Here is a 12284-nt window from a genome sequence, read left to right on the forward strand (position 1 = left end):
ACCAGAGTAGATGCAAGTCATCACCGATACCAAGGGAATGCTTCAGAAGAAGACTTTAAATGCTTGTAGATAATGATCGGAGTCCTTTTATGTTAACATTCTCACCTTCCCTTTCTTGTCATCTTATTTTCTGCGTCACCTCCCCTTTCAGACTGGTTCTCGTGTCAGTTGCTTGCATTGACATGCATGTATCCCCTTTATACATGTCATAATGTTGTCATCCAGGGAGCTCTGGGGTTGCTTACCTATCTTTCTCCCTTGAGGGCATGTACCAGCACTTCACCTGAAATATCTCCTCTTGAGGGGTCACCTCGGCTACATTCTGTTACTTACCGCAACCTTTTGCTCTCATTTTAGTTTGGCAAAATGGAATGTGACGGAGAAACATTAGATCACTGGGGCAGTTTCAGGTAGGTTATGGATGATCAGAATCTTAACTCCATTTGCCTCCTGATGCTCCACGTTCTTTACTACCTTTATCAGAAAACATGCGCTTTTACAGGCACAAGGCTAAGTCCATTCATGCCAATTAGTCACCAGCACCCGCGGAGTTCTAGATTCCCAATACCCCTTGCATACAATCCAACCAAACAAAACTGACCACTGATCTGTGGTTTGTCTTTAAGCCAGTTTCTTATTCAAGCTGCCACCAGACACTCTAAGATTATTGCATTGTGAAAGTTTAGTTCAGGTGTAAAGAGAAAATTCTCATTAAAAAATGTATGTATCTTGGTTCAATGTAATAATGGAGTGACATTTCCATCTCCCACAGTTGCAGGGTTATTACCTTACTGAATAAACACAGGGCTTTATATAAACGTTACAAACCTGTTATTTTACTGGCACAAACTTGCTCAGTCTTTTCTATTTGAATTGGGGAAAAGAGTACTGAGCTGAATGGTGGGAAACGAACATAAATACACAGAGACACATACAGAGAACCAGGCATGGATATACAGCCACATAAACAGACATAAGTATAAAATCATGAAGGCATAGATAGGGTGAATACACACAGTCTTTTTCCCAGGGAAAGGGAATTAAAAATGAGAGGGCATAGGTTTAAGGTGAGAGGGGAGAGATGTAAAAGGGATCTGAGGGGCAACTTCTTCATGCTGAGAGTGGTGCGTGTATGGAACGAACTGCCAGAGGAAGTGGTTGAGGTAAATTTAAACAACATTTAAAAGATATTTGGACAGGTACATGGATAGGAAAGACCTAGAGGGATATGGGTGAAATGCGGGTAAATGGGGCTAGCGTAGATAGGCACCTTGGTCAGAATGGACGAGTTGGGCCGAAGGGCCTATTTCCATACTGTATGGCTCTATGACAAGAATACAGACACATACGTAAAAATATAAACACAAATCATACAAAATAAATGCAAAAATGGAACACATACAAGTACGTATAGACAGCTGTAAGGACAGTCACAACATACAAAAGCATGCAATACAAACACAAGCAATAAAGCACAGTTAAATGCAGTACATAAACACAAAAAAATTACAATGACATGACACATGCGCAAATATAAATGGAGCAAAATTTATACACTCACAGCAGAATAATACAAAGCAGAGGCACAAATTATATGCACAAAGATGCAAAAATAGATATGCACACTGTCAAGCCAATGTATGTGCAACACAAATGTACAAAGAATCTCAGGATCATTGCACAGAGATACAAATGCAGAAGTTAAATTTATGTTGGAATGAATGTAGCAGGGCACTTGCCTAACAATAAGGCCCAGACTCAATGCGAGCTCCTTCATTGAGTCAACATGTGCACAATGCCATATCATGCACCCCTTGATCTGTGCCCCATGTCACATACAGAGCTTTGCACTCAGGGTCACACAGATAAATACATGTTTCATGATACACAGGGTGATATGGACACACACAGCCATATGGATGCAAACCTGAATAGACCTGATCTTCATGGTAATAAAGGGAATGGAACTTGTATTTTTAATAAATGTATCTTTAGCAGGACAGTTCTAACATCACTATATTTATTGCCCACTTCCAATTGCTCTGAGACAATATGAGTTGGCCACATGTTGTGGACTGCAGTCACGTGTAGACCAAACCTAAAGTAGCAAACTGATTGGGTTTTTAGGATAAAAACAGAAAATGCAAGAGATACTCAGCAGGTCAGGCAACATCTGTGGGAAGAGAGACAGAGCTAATGTTTCAGATCGAAGATCCTTCGTCAGAACTGGGAAGGAGACTAAAGAAGCTTGTTAAGCTGCAGGGAGGGTGGGGATGGGGATGTCTCTGATAGGGCGAAACCAGGGTGACCATGGAGTTAATCTGTAAACAAGGTTATCTGGTCAGTGAGTGAATGGGAGCAGTTTGAAAGTGAGAACATAGACAAGGGAATGTAGGTAAAGGAATGTCTAGGGAAAGAGATGTGGCTGTGGAAGTGGGTTTTTAGGATGATTTGGTAGCTTTCATATTCATTTCCTGGAGGAAAATAACTTGTTGGGTGCCTCTCCCAATTCAGGCAAGTGTATCAATTAAGTTGGACATAACAAATGCCAGCTGTCCCATCATTACTGGCTTACCAACCCTGCATGTGACTCATACCTGAGCACAACTGCTGGAAAGTGTCACAAAATGAAAGGGGCAGCTCAGGACGTGTGATCGTTAGGTGGCTGACTGAAGCCCAGGCTTTGCCAGGTTCAAGTTTCACCAGCCAGATTGGCAATCGATCCCTTTAATGCAAATGCCTGCATCTGTTAACACATGGTGAGCTTCCGTTCTCACCTGTGTAAAAGTCGACCCATGCTCTGTAATAAATCAGACTACAGCAGAACCAAGGAGCGTACAAAAATTCCTTTATTGTTTAACGCTAGTGGGAGTGGGAGTACATGGAAGAGCAAACAGTCAGTGCTGCTCTTCCCTGCACGTGGCCCGACTCAAGGAATACAGGGTGCTAACAAACTTAAATACATTGTTCTTCGGTGGGCGTCCACCTACTGCACAGGCATACCCATATTTAGGTATGCTTGACCAGCTCACGCTACCATTGGTCAAGCCGAGGTTCCTATGTACACAAACAACACTGTTCATGTGGCCTTGAAGCTCAGAGCTGATAAGTTGCTCAGCTTCACGAGCAGGTTCAAGCTGCTTACCAGTAAAGAGAGAAAGTAACCCTTTATTCATCAGAGCTCCCTTCCCATTGTCTTCTACACTTACACCAGTCCCTGCAGCTCAGCAAAAAGACTGAAGTTGTTTTTGAGGGAGTGAATAAGGAGAAAGTGGCACGAGGGTCATTGACCAAGGAAAAGATTTAAGATTATTGTCATATAAAGAAGAGGGAATAGGACATTACACTCCCGTCACAATGTCAAGCGAAGAGCGAGTTTGCGGAGAACCCAAATGCAGTGCACTGGTACGAGACTGGAGTCGGGATGCTTCCTCAGAACCAAACACAGGCAGCAACCAGAAGGAATCTTGCCTCGGGGATCTGAGGTGGAGTCCCAACACAGAAACTGGATATCCTAAGAGGAACAGTGAAACCTGAACTGCTCTAGAGTTGACAACTCTAAGCAGCCAGGAGACAAAGTATACCCAAAGGTTGACCAATACTCTGGCAACTAGTGAAACTTGGGCTCTTATGCTAGTCTCCTGATGGGGCTCAGGTGTGTGTTGTTATGTGATTAGTAGTGCATGGACTTCATGTGCTGCACAACGAGGCACCATCAATGGAGCCGAATCGAGGGCCAGCACTCGGAACCATGATAACTGCAGGTTGTTGTGATCTAGAATGCTTGATCTGCAAGTGTGATGGAAGGAGAATCAATAGTGTTCAAAGGGAACTGGATATTTGATTGAAAAAGCATAAAGCAAAGCTATAAAGGGTTAAGGACCAGAAGCAATGGGAGCTCCTTCAGAGAGTCAGCAGAATATGATAGGCTGAAAGGTTTTCTGTGTCATATCATTCAACCGTCCTTAATTTGGTATATCTAATGCCATTCATCCTTATCTATAATAGACTTTAAATCCCATAATGTACGTACTTCTGAAGTGGTGACACTGTTGCAGTTCATGTCACTGCCACAACAATCTTGTCTGGTGATGCTACTTAATGGATAAATGTTGAACCGAGGGAAAATGCTCAGATCTGCCTCAGAATATTGAAACAAGGTCCTGTTTTAACATCTGGTCCAGTTGACTGCACATCTGACAGTGCAGCATTCCATTAGTACCAGATTTTGGTGGTCAGATCTCCAGAGTGAGACTTTAACCATGAGCTTTTGACATGAAAAGGAAGGCGCTGTCAGCCAAGCTATAGATGCCTGTGAAAGTACAGAATGAAGTATTAGCTGATGTTAACATAAACATGGTCACCTATACAAGAATACACATGAATGGTTCCCTTATACGATGAGATGGACTCTGACCTCACGATCTACCTTGTGACCTTGCACCTTATTATCCAGCTGCACTGCGCTTCCTCTGTAGCTGTGACACTTTACTCTCTACTGGTATTGTTTTTACCTGTACCACCTCAATGCACTCTGTACTGACTCACTGCAACTGCACTGTGTAATGAATTGACCTGTACGATCAGTACGTAAGACAAGTTTTTCGCTGTACCTCGATGCAAGTGACAATAATAAATCAACACCAATACTCAAAGCAGATTTTTCTTTATTTTATGGGATCTGGGTACCACTCGCAAGGATGGCATTTATTGCCCACCACTAACTGCCCTTGGAAAAGTGACAGTGAGTTGCACCTTGAACACTTCAGGCCTGCTGGTGAATGCGCTCCCACTGTTCTGTTGTGGAGGGAGTGCTTTTGATAATGAAGGACAGCTTATATATTGGTATTTGTATATTCCCAAATCAAACCATTGAATGTCAAAGGTAGGTGGTTGTACTTTCTCTTGTTGGAGATGGCCATTGCCTGCCACTTCAATGGCATAAATATTATATACCATATTTGCAGCCCATACCTGAATGTTGTCTAGACCATGCTGCATGTAGGCATGAGCTGCTTCACTTGCTGAGGAGTTGCAAATGAAATTGAACATTGTGCAATAATCAATGAACATCCCCATTTCTGACTTTATTACCATCATAGAGTCTCCCATCATCAACATTCTGGGGGTCATCACTGAGTGACTTACCTTCTGATACCTCAAAGCCTTGCAAGGCATTGAAGACAAGGGTTTGGCGGCCTATTCTCCACTGATCAAACTGCTCTCAAGAAGCTTAATGCTTTCCAGGACAAAGCCACTCACCTGCTGTGCAATTCCGCTGCTTCTGACACTCCACAGTGCCTGGTTTTGAGTTGCCAGACCTGTTCTGAACCACACACAATGATGAGAAGATACAAGGACTGTGCATTAGCCATTTCTACTAATATTAGCATCATTGAGTCATACAGCACAGAAATGAGCCCTCTGTCCCACCACGGCCAGGCCAACTGTTTTGTCCATCTACACTAATCCCATTCACTTGCATTATCCTTCTATGCCTTGCCTGTTCAAGTGCCTGTCTGAATGCCTCTTAAACATCATGATTGTCTCTGCCTCCACCACCTCCTCTGGCAGCACATTCCACATATTAGCCACTCTCTTTATAAAAAAACCCTTCAGATCCCCTTTAAACCTCCTTAAACTAATGCCCTGTTTTTGAGACCCCTACAATGAAGAAGATTCTGACTCCCTACCCCATCTAAGCCTCTCATAACTTTATACACCTCTACCAGGTCATCCCTCAGCTTCCTCCACTCCAGGGAAAACAAGCCCAGCCAATCCAAACCCTCCCCATAATTAAAGTCCTCCAACCAGGCAACATCCTCTGCACCCTCTCCAGTGCAGTCACATCCTTCATGTCATGGACAAATGCACTACCACAAGCAGATTGGTGAGGGTGAGGTCGGCAGGTTTAGTCCTTCTGTTGGCTCACTCACTCCCCACCACAGACCCAGTCAGGCAATGACATCCTTCGAGACTCAGCCGGCTCAGTCAGTGGTGGAGCTACCAAGCCACTCTTGGTGATGGACAATAAAGTCCCCACCCAGGGTAGAGCCTGCACCCCTTTAACTCCTAATGCTTCTTTCAAGTATTGTGCAACATAGAGGGACATTGACCGATCTGCTGAGCGAGGATGGTGGGAGGTGATCAGGAGGTTTGGCCTGATACCATGAGACTTGATGAGGTCTGGGGTCAAAGATGAGTACTTGGAAGGGCTATTCCCTCCTACATCTGTGCCACAGTGCTGTTCCCCTGGGGGTCTGCCCTTCTGGTGGGACAGGGTGTAGCCAGAGAATGTGCTGGACATTGTCTGTAAGGTAACATTCTGTGAGGGTGACGAATCCATGGGACAGCTTGCTGTGTGAAATCGTTCTTTCTGACTTAAGGATCAAGGACTCGAGCTTAGTAGACCAAAACTAGTTTAATCACAAAGGCAAATGCGGGACAGAATGGATGGGAACAGACACATGCTCACTCACACACAGGATACCATGAAACGGGAGGGGAGTCGCAACCGGGGTAAAATACACACACACACACACACACACACACACACACACACACACAGATACAAACAAGCACACAATAACAATGTACAACTTCAGGATATAACACTTCAATACCCGTCCCACACTAGCATTGGCCCTTAATGCTCCCCGAGTCTGAGTGAAACGCTCCCTGACCATGTGGTGATGCACTCTTACCAATGATCTCTGCAGCGTTGTCTCACTACTCCTGGGGTCGTGAAAAGAGGAAGGGCTAGTGGATGCAGCCCGTTTTATGGTCCTAGGAGGCTGGGTGGAGCCTCATTGTTGTGATTTAAATGAGCCAATGGTGTGGGAGTCCAAGACAAAGGTTCCTGCCACAGCCAATGGTCAGGCAAGTTCAGAGGCAAAAGGTACTCCCACACCTGAGGGGTGGGTGGAGACACACCTTGATTGACAGTAGTATCACTTCCAATCAGAGGAGCAATGCTGTCCTCCGGTCAGCGAGGGTCAGTGTCGTTACCGTCACGCGACAGCCATGTGGACTTCTCACAACACAGCTCTCCCATATAGACGCCAGGCCCCAAATGATGAGTCCTGATAAAGGGTCTCAACCCGAAACATCGACCACCCTTCTGCCTCCACAGATGCTGCCTGACCCGCTGAGTTCCTCTAGCAGTTTGTTCTATGCTCCAGATTCCAGCATCTGCAGTGTCTCCAAATGTTTGCGAGGAGGAATCTGTAAAGTTGCCTGGGCTGAGAGCCACTTTGCCATGTTTCAGTTTGGTGTTGGTGGTCCATCCAGTTCCATTCTGTAACAGCACCACTGGAAATGACGTCAGCGAAAGCAGTTCCACCTTCGGTGACCAGATTGCTAGTAGGTCGCATTATCCACACTCTCACATTGGATCAAAATACTGTCGACATACCATTGGTTGCATTTTGTTTTACGCTTGCTATTTGATCACTGAGTGTGAGGGGAGCAAAGTGAAAACTTAGAACATAGAACAGTACAGCACAGTACGGGCCATTCAGCCCACGATGTTGTGCCAACCTATATAAACCTTATCCCCATTCAATCTATCCCCTTCTCTACTTCACCTCCCATAACCCCCTGTTTTTCTTTTGTCCAGGCATGGTAGTGTAGCCGTTAGCATAACGCTATTACAGCGTCAGTGACTTGGGTTCAATTCCGGCCGCTGTCTGAAAGCAGTTTGTACGTTCTTCTCGTGTCTGCGTGGGTTTCCTCCGGGTGCTCTGGTGTCCTCCCACATTGCAAAGACGTACAGGTTAGGAAGTTGTAGGCATGCTATGTTGGCGCCGGAAGCGTGGTGATATTTGCAGGCTGCCCCCAGAATACTCTACGCAAAAGATGCATTTCACTGTGTGTTTCGATGTACATATGACTAATAAAGATATCTTAATAGTTTCTTAGATGACCCTATTGCATTGGCCCCTACCACCACCCCCAGCAGTGCATTCCAGGCACCCACCACCCTCTGTGTAAAAAACCTATCTCTGACATCCCCCCTGAACTTTCCTCCATGCACCTTAAATGGGTGACCTCTAGTATCGGCCATTGCCACCCTGGGGAAAAGATGCTGGCTGTCCACTCTGTCTATGCCTCTCATAATCTTGTATACCTCTCATCCTCCATCGCTCCAAAGAGAAAAGCCTTAACTCGCTCAACCTCTCCTCATAAGACATACTCTCCAACCCAGGTAGCATTCTCGTAAATCTTCTCTGCACCTCTCCAAAGTTTCCACATCCCTCCTGTAACGTGGTGACCAGAACTGAACACAATATTCCAAGTGTGGTCTAATCAGAGTTTTATAGAGCTGCAACTTTACCTCTCGGCTCTTGAACTCAATCCCCCAGCTAATGAAGGCCAGCATACCATACACCCTCTTAACCACCCTATCCACTTGTGCAGAAACTTTGAGGGATCAATGTATTTGGACCCCAAGATCTTTCTGTTCCTCCACACTGCTAAGAATCCTGCCATTAACCATGTACTCTGCCTTCAAGTTCACTCTTTCAAAATGTATCACTTCACACTTCTCCAGATTGAACTCCATCTGCCACATCTCCGCCCAGCTCTGCATCCTGTCGAAATCCCGTTGCAACCTACGACAACCTTCTTCACTGTCTACTACACCACCAACCTTTGTGTCATCTGCAAACTTACCAACCCACCCTTCCACTTCCTCATCCAAATCATTTATAAAACTCACAAAGAGCAGGGGTGCCAGAACAGATCCCCACGGAACACCACTAGTCACCGACCTCCAGGTCAAATACTCCCTTTCTATAACCACCTTCTGCCTTCTGTGGGCAAGCCAATTCCGAATCCACACAGCAAATTTTTCCATGGATCCCATACTTCTTGACTTTCTGAATGAGCCTACCATGGGGAACCTTGTCAAACGCCTTGCTAAAATCCATATATACCACATCCACCGCACTACCTTCATCAATTTGTCTTGTCACTTCCTCAAAAACCTCTATTAGGCTTGTGAGGCATGAACTGCCTTTCACAAAGCCATGTTGACTATCCCTAGTAAGACTATGCTTCTCCAAATGCTCATAAATCCTGTTCCTAAGAATCCTCTCCAATAGTTTGCCCACCACTGATGTGAGACTCACTGGTCTATAATTCCCAGGATTATATCTTTGACCTTTCTTGAACAAAGGAACAACGTTTGCCATCCTCCAATCCTTCAGTACCACTCCTGTGACCAGGGAGGACTCAAAGATCATCGTTAATGCTCCAGCAATCTCTTCCCTAGCTTCTATTAGTAACCTGGGGTATATCCTGTCTGACCCCAGGGACTTATCTACCTAATGCTTTTTAGTAGCTGTAACACTGCTTCTTTCTTAACCTTGACATGTTCCAACACATTTGCCTGTTCTACACTAACCTCACATTTGTCTAAGTCCCTCTCCCTGGTGAACACTGAAGCAAATTATTTAGTTAGGATCTCCCATACCTCCTTCACCTCCAGACACGCTTCCCCCCCCCCCACCCTTATCCCTGAGCAATCCTACCCTCACCATAATCATCCTCTTGTTCCTCACATACGTGTAGAACGCCTTAGGGTTTTCCTTAACCCTACTTACCAAGGCCTTCTCATGTCCCCTTCTAGCTCTCCTGAGTCCCTTCTTAAACTCCTTCCTGGCTACCTGATAACTCTCAAGAGCCCTATCTGATTGTTGCTTCCTAAACCTTAGATATGCTTCATTCTTCCTCTTGACTAAATATTTCACCTCTCTTGTTAACCATGGTTCCTTCACCCTACCATTCTTTCCTTATCTCAGTGGGACAAACCTATCTAGAACCCTATGTAAGTGGTCCCTAAACAACCTCCACATTTCTGCGGTGCAGTTACGAGAACATCTGTTCCCAGTTTACGCTCCCGAGTTCTTGCCTAATACCATCATAATTTGCCCTCCCCCAATTAAATATTTTTCCATAATGTCTGCTCCTATCTTTGTCCATGGCCTTGCTAAAGGTCAGGGAGTTGTGGTCAATATCCCCGAAATGCTCACCCACCGAGAGGTCTGTCACCTAACCAGATTCATTGCCTAGTACCAGAGCCAGCATGGCCTTTCCTCTAGTTGGCCTCTCTACACACTGTGTCAGGAATCCTTCCTGTACACACCTAACAAATTCTGTCTCATCTAAACCTTTTGCACTAAGGAGATGCCTATCAATATTAGGGAAGTTGAAGTCACCCATGACAACAACCCTGTTATTTTTGCACTTTTCCAAAATCTGCTGACTTATCTGCTCCTCAGTGTCCTGATGGCTATATATAGAATCCTCCCAATAGAGTGATCGCTCCCATCCTGTTTCTGACTTCCACCCACACTGACTCAATAGATGATCCTTCTATGATGTCCTCCCTTCCTACAGCTGCGATATTATCCCTGGTTAGCAATGCCACCCCTCCACCCCTTCTACCCTCTTCCCTATCCCTTTTGAAACATCTAAACCCCGGAACCTCGAGCAGCCACTCCTGCCCTTGTGACAGCCAAGTTTCCATAATGGCCACATTGTGGAGAGTTAAGGAGTGTGTGCCTTGTGCAGCAGGGAGAATGTCTACAGTGGAGCAGGGAGTGAGGGTGCTGGAGTTTCGGGTGCTTATTTCAGCACCCAGTACTGATGATTCCAGCCGAATGTACCAGTGTTCCTGACTGTGGCAGCACTGCTCCTCCTAGGATCGATACTACAGCCAGGCTTGAGTGGGGTTGGGGTGAGCTGCCTGGTTGGAGCTGGTGCCTGGCCAGTTTGTTCCCTGATTTACAGTCGAACCACTGACAGCATCTACAGGAGGCACTGCGTCTAGAAGGCGGCATCTATCAAGGATCCCCACCATCCGGGTCATACCTTCTTCTCACTGCTACCGTCAGGCAGGAGGTACAGAAGCCTGAAGTCCCACACCACCAGGTTCAGGAACAGCTACTTTCCTACAACCATCAGCCATACAGCACAGAAACAGGCCCTTCGGCCCAACTGGTCCATGCCGACCAGGATGTCCATCCAAGCCAGTCCCATTTGCCCGCATTTGGCCTGTAACCTTCTAAATCTTTCCTGTCCAACTGTCTTTTAAAAGTTGTGATTAAGTTGGTCTTGAACAGACCTGTACAACCCTAATCCTACCTCTTGCACTACCGTCGACTTGTCTCTGTTGTTTCGCACTGATGTTTTGTTTCTCACAGTCTTTTTTTTCGTAATTGTCTTGTACAATTCATGTACGGCAACTGCTCTGCCCGGGACTGCAGGAAACTGCAGAGAGTTGTGGACACAGCCCAGCGCATCGACACCAGCCTCCCCTCCTTGGACTCTGTCTTTACCTCTTGTTGTCTTGGTGAAGCAGCCAGCATAATCAAAGACCCCACCCACCCAGGACATTCTCTCTTCTCTCCTCTTCCATCGGGTAGAAGATACAGGAGCCTGAGGGCACGTACCACTAGACTTAAGGACAATTTCTACCCCACTGTGATAAGACTATTGAATGGTTCCCTTATACAATGAGATGGACTATGACCTCACGATCTACCTTGTTGTGACCTTGCACCTTATTGCACTGCACTTTCTCTGTAGCTGTGACACTTTACTCTGTACTGTTATTGTTTTTACCTGTACTACCTCAATGCACTCTGTACTGACTCAATGTAACTGCACTGTGTAATGAATTGACCTGTACAATCGGTATGCAAGACAAGTTTTCCACTGTACCTCGGTACAAGTGACAATAATAAACCAATACCAATGTATAATTTATGTTCTGTGTGTTGTCTGTACCTATGTGCCTGTGATGCTGCTGCAAGCAGGTATTTCGTTGTACCTGTACCTCACGGTACTTGTGCGCATGGCAATAAACTTGATCCAAACCGACGACCTGTGCACTAGACACAGACTTCATTAGAAACTTACAGAAGTGTGCTGGCCGCGGTTCGAATCTACCCGGCTACCTGCCTGGCCGTGCGGTAACGGTTAGGAAATTATGGGCATGCTATGTTGGCTCCGGAAGCGTGGCGACACTTGCGGGCTGCCCCCCTCCCCCCCCCCCAAAATAACTACGCAAAAGATGCATTTCACTGTGTGTTTCGATGTACATGTGACTAATAAAGATCTTATCTTATAAACATTAACGCACTCCCTTTGTACCCGACTTGCTTTTTACGCAACGCACGGCTAGTTTTCTGCTTGGAACCCCGTTAGTTGTCTCGGCGCTTCCTTCGGCAGTCCCTCGGGGCCGAGGATGATGTCTGCGGGGTTAATGCTGTGGTCGG

This window comes from Pristis pectinata, chromosome 18 (genome assembly GCF_009764475.1).
Source record: "Pristis pectinata isolate sPriPec2 chromosome 18, sPriPec2.1.pri, whole genome shotgun sequence".
In the NCBI taxonomy this organism is placed as follows: Eukaryota; Metazoa; Chordata; class Chondrichthyes; order Rhinopristiformes; family Pristidae; genus Pristis; species Pristis pectinata.